Raw genomic sequence first — 12,111 nt, forward strand, 5'->3', positions numbered from 1 at the left:
TGGGATTGAGAGGGAGTAGGAGATGGGATGGTTTGTGGGTGGAAGGGTGGTTATAGAGCAAAGAATCACTATAATCCAAAGGTTGTACTTTTGAAATTTATATTTATTAAATAAAAGTTTTCTATAATTATAACATATCTGAATAGAGCAATACTGAGTAAGAACATTAAATCAGGAAAAATGTGTTCAAATGAAAGATCAGCAACAAATATCTTCATTAATAAAATCTACAAAATTAAAAAAATAACACCAATCTTTTGAAAAGTTAGAGAGGTAACTTTTCCAAACTCATCATATGAGGCCAGCCGGTAAAGCCATTATGGAAGTCTGTCTGGAGATTCCTCAGAAACCTGAATATAACCCTACCATGCAACCCAGCCATCCCACTCCTTGGAATTTACCCAAAGGAAATTAAGTTGGCAAATAAAAGAGCTGTCTATATCTTAATGTGTATTGCAGCTCAATTCACAATAGCTAAGACCTGGAATCAACCTAAATGCCCATCAACAAAAGACTGGATAAAGAAATTATGGGATATGCACTCTATAGAATACAATACAGCAGTAAAGAAATGAAATCTGTTCATTTGCAACAAAATGGAGGAATCTGGAATACATCATGCTGAGTGAAATAAGCCAGTCCCAAAGGGACAAATATCATATGTTCTTGAGCAGTGACAACTGACTGAGCACCTAAGAGGAAACCTGTTGAAGTGAAGTGTACACTATGAGAAAAAATGACTTGATCAGCCCTTGTCCTGACTGTTGAAGAACAACTTACTATTTTGTTCCTTTTAGTATTTTTTGTTCTACTTAATGCCATTGGTTGAACTCGTTAATTAACATGCAATTACTCTTAGGTGTTTAAATTTAACTGAAAAGTGATCTCTGTTAAATATAAGAGTGGAAATAAGAGAGGGGGGAGATGTACAGTTTGGCCCATGCTCATCAAACATACCCCTAGTGGTAGAGTTAGAAACATGCCAGGGGATTCCAATTCAATCCCATTAAGGTGGCATGTACCAATGCCAGCTCACTAGTCAAAGTGATCACTTTCAATTCATAATTGATCATAACAACAGGATTGAGAGTCAAAGGGATCACCTAAACAAGACTAGTATCTGATAATACTGACTGATAGAATTAAAAAGGAGAGAACAACCTAAGATGGGAAGTGACTCATAGAATGGCAGCTGTCCTAAACAGCACTCTGGCCTCAGAATCAGCCCTTAAGGCACTTGGATCTGGCTGAAGAGCCCATGAGAGTATTTTAGGCATGGAAAGCCAAGACACTCTGTGGGGAAAAAAAAAACTAAATGAAAGATCTCTGTGAGTGAGATCCCAGTGGAAAGAATGGGGCCATCAAAGAAGGAGGTACCTTTCTCTGAAGGGAGGAGAGAACTTCCACTTTCACTATGGCCTTGTCTAAATAAGATCAGAGGTGGTGAACTCAAGAGGCTTCCACAGCCTTGACAGCTCATGACAAGAGCCTCTGGTGATTACTGATGTCATCAATTAGATTGTCAATTGTTAAGTCAACAACAGGAGTCACTGTGCACTTACTCCCCATGTAGACTCTCTGTCCTTAATGTGTTGTACTATGTGAATTAATGGTAAAACTACTACTAAAACAGTACTCTATACTTTGTGTTTCTGTGTATGTGCAAACTGTTGAAATCTTTCCTTAGCATATACTAAATTGATCTCCTGTATATAAAAATAATTGAAAAAATGAATCTTGGTGTGAATGGTATGGGAGAGGGAGTGGGAGATGGGATGGTTGCAGGTGGGAGGGAGGTTATGGGGGGGAAGCCAGTATAATCCAAAAGTTGTACTTTGGACATTTATATTTATGAAATAAAAGTTAAAAATAAATAAATAAACCTAAGTTTAATTAAGGGAATTATAAAAAGTTTTCTATAATAATAATAACATCTCTGAATAGAGCAATACTGAGAACATTAAATGAGGAATAATGTGTTCAAATGAAAGATCAACAACAAATGTCATCATTGCTAAAATCTACAAAATTAAACAAACACCAATTTTTTGAAAAGTATTATACAAATTGTTAGGGAGGTAACTTTTCCAAACTCATATAAGGCCAGTTTTTCCTAAAGTGACCTGATAGATGCAAGATCTCTGTTTATCTCTGATTCTCTTTTTTCAAATAAAAACTTACACAGCAGAGTCCCTGCTGAATATAATGCAACACTGTCATCCTAATAGAATTTATATTAGAATATAGGTGGAAAATTTGATAGTAATTGAATCCAGTTTGGAATCCAAAAAAATAAAATAAAATAAAATAAAATGGTCAGATATCATAATCAAGTCAGATGTAATATAGGAACAGGGAAAATATGAATGTAATTCATAATTCCAATAATTCACATCAATCAAAAATAAACATCAATATAATAAACTAGATGCAGAAAACATTTTGTATAAAATTATACATTCACTTATGAGAAGTAAATTGAGCAGAACACTTACAGATTGTATATAATTCAATTACAAAACCCTTGCATTTGAGGAACCTGAGCCAGATTCTATTGAATGCTAACAAAATGAAAGCATTTACCCTATAATTGGAACCATAAAATGATGCACATTTTTTACTTTTATATTCAATACTGCAATGTAAGGTCTAGGCGAAACAAAAAGAAAAGGGAAGGAAATAAAAGACATAGATATAGAAAAGAAGAAATTGAAATTATTTATTTTTCCAGATGATTTTATGGAAATGCAATGAGTTCAACAACAGGCCACCTGAACTGGTAAATGACTGGTAGATTTGTAGGATACAAAGTAAGCACAAAAAATCAGAATAAGTTTTATATACCTATACTATTGTGAACCCACTGAAAAAATAAATTAAAGAAGAAATTAAATTCACAATAAGAAATAAAATACCCTGGATAAATTTGACTTGTGATGTAAAATGCCTCTACAGCATCAATTCTAAAGCCATGATAAAGAATCTGAGATCAAAAAGACCGCTCATATTCACAGATTGAAATACTTTCTAATATTTCCATATTATCCAAGTTAATTTACAGATACAATATGCTTTCCATCAAAATCAATGGAATTCATCATGTATCTAGAAAAATAAACCTAAACCTCATATCTTCACATATATTAAACAAAGTTCCACATAGAAAAGTAACTCTTGAGAAACAGAACACGTCTGGGGTCACAACAAATGAGTTCAATACATACCATAGATGTATGGTAAACCCTGGCATAAAAACTGATGAATAGACCAGTGTAAGAGGATAGAGGCTCCCAAAAAGAAATACCGATACATACAGACAATGGATCTTTCACAAAGCAAACAAAAATACACTGGAAAAGGTATAGTCTATTCAGTAAATTGTCCAGAGGCAATGGGATATCCATATGGACATGGCTAAACCCAGATGACCACCCCTCTTTTCCTATACAAAGTCAACTGAAAGTGAGTCATGGATGTAAATGTAAGAACTGAAACTTACAAAATATAGAGAAAACTATAAGACATTGACATAAGGAATGGCTTCTTGATAAGATACCCTAAGAACAGGCAATAAAAAACTAATAGAGAAACCTTATATCAAACTAACAAGATAATTCGCAACAAAGAAGACAATCATCAGAGTGAAGATAAAACCCCCCTTAACTCCTATAAAACCAGCATCACTTTAATTCTAAAACCAGGTATATGTACAAAGCAAACTAAGACCAATATATTTGATAAATACAGATGCAAACAATCCTCAAAATACTTGCTAATCAAACATAACAACACATTAGAAATATAATTCACCCAGACCAAGTGGGAATGCACTAGATAAAATATGTCCTTGATAAAAACCTTGAACTGGGAATAGAAGGAATATTCATGAACACATTCAAGGTAGTTTATGACAAACACAGAGCCACCATCAAATTGTGTGGGTAAATTGGAAGCATTTCCACTAAGATCTACAAGGATGCTCACCCCCATAATTGCTATTCAATATAGTTCTAGAAGGCTTACTGAGAGCCACCAGCAAGCAAAATCCAAGCAAAGGGATACAAATTGGAAAGGTTGAAGTCAAATTATTACTGTTGATAGAAGATATGATTTTATATATAGGGAAGCCAAAAGACTCCACCAAGAGACTATTGGAACTCAAGAGAGGTTGGTAAATTTGCAAGATAAAATCAATACACAAAATTCAATAGCATTTGCATAAAAAGACAATGCTATGGCTGAGAAGGACATGCAAGATCAGTTCAATTCACAATAGCCAAACAAATTGGAATAAATTTAAATAAAGAGGTCAAATATCTCTACAATGATAATTACAAAACATTTTTAAAATAAATAGGAGAACATAAAAAGGGAAATATCTGTCATGTTCATGGATTAGAAGAATTAATAGAATCAAAATGTCCATACTACTGAAAGCAATTTACATGTTCAATATGATCCCAATCAAAATAGTAACGACATTCTTCTGAAAAAGAAAGATAGAAAAATTGATGCTAAAATTCATATGGAAGCCCAAGAGATCCTGAATAGCTAGAGCAAACTTAAAGAATAAAACAAAACCAGAGTCATCGCAATATCAGATTTCATGACAACTACAGGTCAGTTAGAATCAAAAAAGCCTAATACTGGCACAAAAATAGACATGTAGACCAATGGACTGGAGTAGAAATTCCAGAACTTAATACACTCGTGTACACCCAACCGATCTTTGACAAAGGAGCCAAAATCAATGCCTGAAAAAAAGGTACTCTTCAACAAATGTTACTGGAAAACTTGGATTCTGCATGTAGAAGTATGAAACAAGACCACCACCTTACAATTTATACAGAAATGAACTATAGATGGATCAATGATATAAAACAATAACCTGATAACATCAAATTACTAGATGAAAATATTGGGAAACTCAGCAAGACATTGGCATACACACGGAATTCTTGTTAAATACCCCAGAATGATAGGCAATCAAAGCAAAAATAAACAAATAGGATTGCATTAAGCTAAGATGCTTATGCACTGCAAAGGAATTGCTCAACATATTGTAGAGGCATCCAAGAGAACAGGAGAAAATATTTGCAAATCTTGCAATGGTTAAAGGTCTGATATCCAGAATCTACAAAGAGTTCAAGTAATCCAGAACAGCAAAAACAACAAAAATCCTGTCAAGCAATGGGCAAAGGACAAAACAGACATTTTTGAAGGATGACATTCAAATGGTCAACAGAAACATTTAAAAATGCTCAGGATCATTAGCCATCAGGAAATGCAAACCAAAAGGATGATGAGGGTGAAACCTCACCCCAATTAGAGTGGCTATCTTTCAAAAATTATAAAACAATACATGTTAGCAAATATATGGGTGATAAAATACTATAATCCACTGCTGGTTAAATTGTAAAAGAGTACAACCATTATGGAACACAGTCTGGTAATTTTTCAGTAATCTGAAAATTGTTCTACCGTATACACAGCCATCCCACTCCTAAATATTTACCCAAAGGGAATGAAATCAGCATAAGGAAGAGTTGTCTGCACCTTATGTTTATTGCAGATCAATAGCTAAGATCTGACATCAACCAAGAGATTCATCAACTGAATAATGGTTAAAGAAAATGTGGTATATATACACTATGCAAAACTACTCAGCTATATAAATTAATAAGATCTTGTCTTTTACAACAAAGTATATGCATATGGAAGCCATTATTCTCAGTCAAATAAACCAGCACAAAATAAACAAATAAACAAAGCACAAAGAAACAAAGCACAAAAATGCAATGTTGAGTTTTGGTTATTGCTTACAATCCTTGTCTGTACTCTTGATAAGCAGTGATTTTTCTACTTGTTCCATTCAATTCTTTATTTGGTGCAGAGTTCAGCTTGTGATTATAAAATAAATTGAAATTATGCAATTATAGATATAAAAATAAAAAATAAGAGAGGAAGGAGGACAGAGGGTCGGAGCATGGGCAAGAGGGAGGTTAGGGTGGGAAATATTATGCTCTTAAGTCTGTGTATATGAAATACATAAAATTTGTTCACCTTATATGAATAAAATTATTTTAATACCCCAGTAGACTGGGATAACGTATTTGCCAATTCTGCATTTCATGAAGAACTGAAATTCAGAATACATATGCAACTGCTGAAATTATGCACAAATATATCCAAGAATTGGGAAAGGATCTGAACAGGCATTTCTGTAAAGAAGAAATACCCATGGTCAACAAAAATGGGAAAAATGCAATATAATTATTATATAGGAAAATGCAAATCAAAACACACTAGGTGTCACCTCACTAACAAATGCTAGCGGGGTATGAAGAAAAGAAAACTTTAATATGTTATTGGAGACTGCACTGTTGTGTAGCAATTAAAGCCACCACCTGCAGTGCCAAAATCCCATATGGGGACTTGAGTCCCAGCTGCTCCACTTCTGATCCAGCTCTCTTCTGTGGCCTGGGAAATCAGTGGAAGGTGGCCCAAGTCTTTAGGCCTCTGCTCCCACATGGGAGACCCAGGAGGAAGCTTCTGGTTCCTGGCTTTGTTTTGGCCCAGCTCTAGCCATTGCAGCCATTTGGGGAGTGAACCAGTGGAGGGAAGATCTCTCGCTTTCTATCTGTAACTATGACTTTCAAATAAATAAATATTTTAAAATATAAGATATTGATGAGAATGCAAGTTAGCCTGAGCATTATGAAGACTTAGTATGGCCATCCCTCAAAAAATGAGAAGGGATAAACCTCTCCAACCATTGTGTATGTATCAGAAGGAAATTCAATCTGCATGCAAAAGAGATTTCCGCTTTCTGTTTTGACTACAGCAGTATTCATAGTAGTAAATATTCGGAACCAACCTAGGAATCTATCAATGTGTTACAGGTTTTCCAGTCCTAATTCAGTGATTAAAAAGGATTGAAATATTATTTGCTTGAAAATGCATGGAACTGGAGATCCTTAAGTGAAGTAAGACTGGCATAGGAAGAAGTAAATTTCACATGTTCTCTGATATATGGGTTTCTAAAAAATGGTGGATATAAATATAAATGTTTTTAATTAGGATGGGAAGATTCATTACTGAAGATACTGGGTGGTACGATAACAGATATAGAAACAGAGTTAGAAAGAACGAACCACTGGCAGTGTTCCATAATACAGTGTTGTGACTTTAGTTCATGATAAGATACACTGTATAAGAAATTGGAATGGAGGAGCTTGTGGGCCTTAAACACAAAATATGCAAGGAAAATCCTCATTTTCTAGATTGATTAAATTATGTTGTGTGCTTACTCAAATGTTGCACTGTATCCTGTGATAACATAAAAGTAGTGTTAATCAAAGACTGAGCAAAATTTTAAAAATCAGAAATGTCTCTATATTCTCTCAATGAACTGTCTGCAATATGTGATTAACCAAACTGCATCATTTACAAAGCATAAGAAAGTAATAAGGCAATAATCTCCAGTCCTGCTAAGGATTATTTAAATAATCTTAAAATCTAAACATCAAGGTTGCCTTTCCCATTGAACTTTCTGCTCATCCCTTGCATGCCTTTCTGATATTCTATGAATGCCATTGTTGCAAAGCTAAACTTGAACCTAAATGGAAGAATAGTTGTAAGGTTTTAATATGTATTTATTTACTTGAAAGGAGGAGGGACAGTAGTGGATAGATCTTCCATCCACTAGTTCACTTGTCAATGTTTGCAAAACCTGGGACTGGTTCCAGTTTAATCTAGGAGCCAGGAACACTTTTTGTATCTCCAATGTAGGCAGAAGGTACATGGGTACTTAAGACATCATCAAATGCCCCTCAGATACATTGTAGCAAGAATCTGGAATGGAAGTGGGGAATGGCCAGGACCTGAATGAGGAGGATAAATATGAGAAGAGGGCATCCCAAGTCGTGGCTTAACTCACTGCTCATGACCCCATCCCTTTATACTGTTTCATTCATTCTTAATACTGTTGTCAAATTACAGGCATGATGTTCAAACTTGGATCCATGTATCTCAGTTTAAAAAAAGGCTTAGGGTAACTGTTAAGTTTAATAAAACTGTATTCCACAATTGAGGACCCGGGTGCATTTCCTGATTCTGATCCTAACTCCAGCTTCCAATTAAAGCAGACCCTGGGAAGTCATGATGATGTCTCAAGACATGTGGTTTGTGCCACCCACATGGAAAACCTGAAGTGAGTTACCTGCTCTCAGGTTTAGATCTGATCCCTCCCTGGAAGATGTGAGCATTTGCAAAGTGAACTTGTGAATAGGAGCTCTTTCTCTCATTCATTGTCTCTTGTTTTCTATCAAGTAAATTAGAAAATAATTCATCAGACATAAAGAGCAACATAGTCTTGGAAGTCATCCAAGTAAAGAAAAGGCTGAAAGCAAATGGAGGTATAGCAAAATATTTGTATTCTTTATTCCAATGTAACCTAACAGATAATATTATCATTTTAATAAAAGCTTAACAATGAACAGTGTTGTTACAGTTTCTGATCATTAAAAATAATGACAGAAATTGTATAAACAATAGGAGTAAAGAGTTGAGAACATTCTTTTATAAGATATCTGAGCTTCCAAAGAAATAGTGTTCCAAACCAATTTTATGTGCTAAATACATTACATTTTTTGTGAACTTAAGATACATATGTACAGATTTCAAAAGTAAAATAGAATGAAGATATAAAAATGATTAAATAGAAAATATGCAGAAACATGGTCCATTATAACACCATTACATTGAAGCCTGGAAAAGCAATATGCACTTCAGGTTAATCAGGATTTGTGTCAGAAAATTTAAAAGGGTTACACAGTGAGATGAGCAGATCATTTTCTATGAGGATAGTACAGTGTTTCATATCAGTGTTCATAGACAGAGCATCAGAATATTTAAGAAAAATGCTTACAAAACTGCAAGGATTGCCCAGTGTTTATCAGAACAAATAAATACCATGGTATAAATACCCAACCAGGGGTAATTAATAGTTATCCATATGTCATTGTGCAGATACATCAGCTAACACTAGATGGAGAAAATAAATAGATAAATAAATAAGGTCACTTCAAGTGTTTAAAAAGCACAAAAATCAGTATATATGGAAGAAAAGATAGACAATCCATTTTAACTATCAATATTTCCTACAGAAGCACAGTCTATACACAATCTATAACATGACAGCATTTTGCCATGATGTAATAAAAAAGGCCAAGAATTAGCAGATGAGCAACAAAAATCAAGAAGGATATTGTCACAAATACCCAACAAAGCTAGCAAAACTCATGGTTTAGAGAAACAGAAAGTAAGCAAACAAAAACATCAAAGAACCAGGACTTTCCTCTTGGGGGCAGAAGTAGAAGAGATTGGGAAAATACCTGAACTGACCAAGGCCCCTATATTTTCCTGAATATTAGTTCTATGGATGTTAACATTCTTATTCAAATGTAGCAGAAAACAAAGATGTCAACAATTGTCTTCTTTTCAGGTTTTATTACTGTATATTAGGGATCTATGCAAGAGTATATATGCCTAACATGAAATCATGGCACATAATTTCTAAACTGGTGTACTAAGTGCAATTGAAAGGAAGCAACCTATTTATCCCACAGTATCAAGGGACACCAAACTCAGGTTCCCAGACTTTGGGGATCACTCTCAGGAGATGCAGACTAAGGGGATTCACTCTCAGGAACTAAGACAAACCTCAGCAGCCAGAACATTGAATTCTGAGAGTTCCACACTTTTTACTTTTCCCTCCCAACAGTTTGCATTGGTTCCCTCCTCCAAGATCTTAATTCTCACCAGAAATCAAACACTTAAAATCAGTTTAAGTCTGTGACCTGTGCAGTCATTTTCATGATCACTAACACCAAATGTGTGTTGTTTGCTTAATATCAAACAACACATCTATAACACCTGTGACTCACCAACAGTTCAATTCTGCCATTATATAGAGTTAGTAGACATAATGGATTAAGATTTTAGCGTCAACACATCCCAGGCATATACCAATGAAAAGCATGTATTTGATTTTCTGGCTCCAGTCAAAATTATGAAGTTATCCAGAGATCCCCTCTAAAGCTATCTTATTTGCATGAGCTTAGCTATGGCCTGAAATTTGTGTATTAGACAGAATCATAGCCACTCATATTGCCCATGAAATATCTGAGTCTTAAAATCAAAGGTACAGGAATTGAGGAGAAAAGAATTTTTTTTTCTTTTACCAGTCACAAATGAACTCTCAAATTTATAAACCATTTTATAGCCAGCAGAATCTGATATTCTGAGATATTCTCAAATGCTACAAGCTATCATTTGACTAAACCAAATTTGCATGCATAATGAAACTACTGTGTGCTCAACAGTTTATTTGATTTTCAGTTCTCACACCAGTTAGCTTGGGGTTGGGGAGTGAAGAATGATTGGCCTTTACAAAGATTTTACTCTCCACACAAGGGTGTGAAGGCAGTTAATACCTATTAGGAGAGATTAATCATTGGGAACAGGTGGGACCCTAATGAAGCAATTAGGCTAAATCAATTCATGTGATTATTGAGTGACCGCTTATTCCCAGCTGTGTGCTATAGAAACTACTTCATATTTGAACCTCCTGCAGTTTCATTATTTGGTCATATGGTCTCTGTGCCACCCAAACCTCTGCCAACAAGATGACCATCAACAGATACTGCCCTCCGACCTTGGACCCAAACCATGAGACAAATACCATTTCTTTCTAAATTACTGAGTCTGTACTATTCTGTTATTAGCATCAAACAAAACCTGACTCAGAACCTAGGAAGAGCTGTGCCGGCAGGACTGAATTGTAAACTAGTGACCTCGTTTCTCAACCAAAGGATATCAGATCACATGTGGAAGTTCATTTCTCCATGTGGATTCTGTAATCACCATCAGTTTGGAAAGCTGTGCAGCCCCAGGGTTCACACAAATCCTTTTCCTTTAGACACAGGACAGGACACCAGGGTCCTGGCTACTGGCCCAGCTCACCTCCTGTGACCATAGAATACTGGTTTCTGACACTCACCACTTTCCAGCTTCCAATGAGTCCCAGAATCCTCCTGAGGGCTCCTGAGTGTGGTGAGGGAAGTTCACAGAGCAGCAATGGGTGAAACACCTGAGACCTCTCTCAGGAACAAACCCAGAAAGCCTAACATTGGAATGCCAGAAAAGAAGATGCTGTGTGGTTCAGCAGTGTTGCCTTTGAACACCTGATTGTAAAGTCTGCCCTAACAATGAGCATGCATAACATCAGAGAACACACAGCCAATCCAAACGCTCCTAGCATGAGGGCCATAGCTTGGGGTTGTGGCAGGTGGGGGCAGAGAGGAACTCTGCTTGGTCTCAGGTCTGAAACTGCCTCATCTTTGCAGCTTGATCCTCCCAACAGCAGGGGCCGCTCTCACCTCCCTGATGATCATGACATCAGAGCACTGTCCCTCCCTCCTTTTTCCAGGACCCTATCAAAATCTTGTGACCCTTGGACTTTCAATAATGGTCTCATGTGTAACAGAATGCTGAATCTTTCCGGTATTCTGGGTCTTTATCAGGGTCTTTATATTATTTATATTCTTGGCTCTTTTTTAAGGTCATTTGACTTTAAAAAAATTGACTCCAGGACTATTTTAAGATACTAAAAAGTACATTACATAGATTGACCTCTCTTTCTCGTGTTTCTGTTACAGATATTCACTTGTAGTTCTGTATTCTGTAATTTAATATTGTTGTCTGTTTCGTTCTTACTGGCATGTCCTAACACATTGGGTTTATATATTGATCTTATACACAGTAATCCTGCATAATTCTCTGGTCAGTTTTTATTTGTTTTGAATTTTATGGGATTATCTCCGTATATAATAGTTTAATTAACCTTTATTGATAGTTTTGCTGCTTAAAAGCATATCCTTGTACATAAAGTTTTCTGTTTTTTAAATTTCCTAACTGCACATCTAGGACATTGTTGAAGACAGAAAATAAAAGGAGAGCGGCTTGTACAGCTGTGTTCCGAGGGAAATAGCTTTCAGTGTTCTATGACAATTATGCTCTATATTATAGGTGCATTGCAGCCCATCTTAG

The 12,111-nt window shown here is 35.6% G+C and overlaps 1 long non-coding RNA gene across 2 annotated transcripts in view; it reads right to left on the minus strand.

Annotated features, from left to right (window-relative positions):
- The window catches only part of LOC149128633 (uncharacterized), a 92,502-nt gene extending 81,019 nt beyond the window's left edge, over window positions 1-11,483 (minus strand). For both annotated transcript variants that reach the window (XR_016222261.1, XR_016222262.1), the window contains exon 1: window positions 11,063-11,483. This is a non-coding gene — a long non-coding RNA (uncharacterized LOC149128633). The remainder of the gene's footprint in view (window positions 1-11,062) is intronic.
- Window positions 11,484-12,111: the final 628 nt, after the last annotated feature.

The sequence above is a fragment of the Oryctolagus cuniculus genome, chromosome 1 (genome assembly GCF_051225735.1).
Source record: "Oryctolagus cuniculus isolate XC-2025 breed Fujian yellow rabbit chromosome 1, ASM5122573v1, whole genome shotgun sequence".
In the NCBI taxonomy this organism is placed as follows: Eukaryota; Metazoa; Chordata; class Mammalia; order Lagomorpha; family Leporidae; genus Oryctolagus; species Oryctolagus cuniculus.